Consider the following 2,620-nt stretch of genomic DNA (forward strand, 5'->3'; position numbering starts at 1 on the left):
TCACAGAGGGATCAGATTGTAGACCACTGTACAGCAAAGGAAAGGAGACCTCTCATGCTGGAAATGGATTGGAAGCAGAATAAGTCATTTTTTCAATAATTGTCTATGCCATGTGTATTAGCCAAAAATAAATTTAAATCTGTAAATATTATCTTTCTCACAGATATCCTTTAAAATACATTAAAGGATAACATCATATTGTGCAAAATAATAAGTGGATTTTTATGCCTTTTTTCTGTTCGCAGGCCACCTCTCTTTGCCAGTCTTGACAAATAATTCCTTAATGAAGCACCTATTTCAGGCTGAGCCACAAGATGTCAGCCTAAGCTTAGTCATTTTGAATTTTCCTGGCCCTTGCAACAACTACATTTTTTCACTTTTATGACCAAGAGAAAGTTGGAGAAGCTCATGACCCCTCAGGATTAGGTATAGAGACCACAGCAGCTGCTTGCCCTGGGAGCTCTTTATGCCTGTTCTCAGCCATCTTCAGTGAAGATTTCACAAGATAACCCAAAACTGGCTCCTTTCTGTGACACCACCCAGGAAACTGCATTCCAAGTGTGGGTGTGCACGAATCTCCACCATTGGTCCTTGTTCTCTCTCCTGCCCTGTCCTTTCTCCCCCTCCTCAGTTATTCTCTGGGGCAGGTGAGTAATCCTCCGTGCCTTGTAGATGTCCATTCGGGAATGAGATCCTACCTTTCCTTTTCCCAGGCACCCCCAGCCTCATGAGGGATTCCTATCACGTAGCTTTAGAGATGAGAAGGCATCTTTGTCATGAACTCTTGCTTCATCAGGTTGAAACTCACACTTCCTGTGAACTCCCACTTCTCTCAATTCTTTCACATGCTGGGAAGGGGACTGCAGAGACCTTTAGGGATAGTACAGAGGATGTGTCTCCTCACGGCCAGCCCAGGGCAGGGACTGGACTCAGTGGTTTGCAGCCCCTTTTAGAAAGTTGGCATTTAACTCACTTTGTCATTAGGTTTGGTTCATTGTCATCAAGATGGAGCCATGGTGAATGTCCTCCTCAACATCTTTTACAGTTTACACAAATAACAGTTACTAGAAAGAACTTAAAGTTTAACTTGTGGATCAGTGTGCAGTACTCAAGAAAAGAGGAAAACTCTAACCTATTTTGAGAGCTTACTTTTTTTCATCTAATTGTCACAACAAGACAGTGAAGTTGCTATCACTTCACTTGATAAATGAGAAAAATTGGAGCTCAGAAAGTATTCAGTAACTTGTTCAGGGTCTTAGAGTTAGTGAGTGAGACAGAAACACAAGTCTGTCTGACTCTAGAGCCCTCTTTTTTTTTTCTTTCATTCTTTCCTTTTGAAAAAATTCCCTTTACTACCCCTGCATTTGACACAAAGTGGTATCTGGTAAGTGGGCCTGAAAACTTTCTAAATAACTAGTTTTAAATAATCTCCGTGGAAATTTATATGAATAAAAAACTTCCTTGAAAGAGTATAAACTTCCTCTTCCAGTAGGCTACGACAGACTCTCAAATCATCTGTTTCAATTATTTAGAGCTGAGCCTTTGACCTCCTGGTTAAAACTACATAATCAGAACTGGAAATACAAGTAGCTCTTAGTAGTGACAAAGACAGTGAATGTCCAGGAGAGAACTGAGCTGCATGTCTAGGTTTGAATGGAACCAATAATAAAAGTCCAAAATAAATGATCACCTCCACCATTCACTCTTCTATGATGGTGTAATGTATTATTTTTTCTTTTAAAAAAAATTATTTTAGGTTCAAGGGTACATGTGCATGTACATTATATAGGTAAACTTGTGTCATGGAGGTTTATTGTACAGGTTATTTCTTAACCCAGGTACTAAACCTAGTACCCAATAGTTATATCTTTCTGCTCCTCTCCCTCCTCCAACCCTTCACCCTCAAGTAGGCCCCAGTGTCTGTTGTTCCCCTCTTTGAGTCCATGTGTTCTCATCATTTAGCCCCCTCTTTTACATGAGAACATGCAGAATTTGGTTTTCTATTCCTGTTAGTTTGCTAAGGATAATGGCCTCCAGCTCCATCCATGTTCCTGTGAAAGACATGATCTCATTCTTTTTTATGGCTGCATCATATTCCATGGTGTATACATACCACATTTTCTTTATCTAGTCTACCATTGAAGGGTATTTAGGTTGATTCCATACTTTGGCTATTGTGAATACTGCTGCAGTGAAATATGCATGCATGTGTCTTTATAATAGAACAATTTATAGTCCTTTCGGTATACACCCAATAATGAGATTGCTTGATCAAATTGTAGTTCTGGTTTTAGCACTTTGAGGAATCACCACACTGCCTTCCACAATGGTTAGACCAATTTACACTTCCACCAATGTTGTATAAGCATTCCCTTTTCTCTGCAACCTCCTCAACATCTGTTATTTTTTGACTTTTTAATAATAGCCATTTTACCTAGTGTGAGATGGTATCTCACTGTGGTTTTCTTTTTTTTTCTTTACTTCAGTAGGTTTTTGGGGAACAAGTGGTACTTGCTTACTCGATAAGTTCTTTAGTGGTGATTTCTGAGATTTTGGTGCATCCATCACCCAAGCAGTGTACACTGTATCCAGTGTGTATTCTTTTATCCCTCACCCCCTC

Source organism: Mandrillus leucophaeus, unplaced genomic scaffold (assembly GCF_000951045.1).
Source record: "Mandrillus leucophaeus isolate KB7577 unplaced genomic scaffold, Mleu.le_1.0 Scaffold116, whole genome shotgun sequence".
Classification (NCBI taxonomy): Eukaryota; Metazoa; Chordata; class Mammalia; order Primates; family Cercopithecidae; genus Mandrillus; species Mandrillus leucophaeus.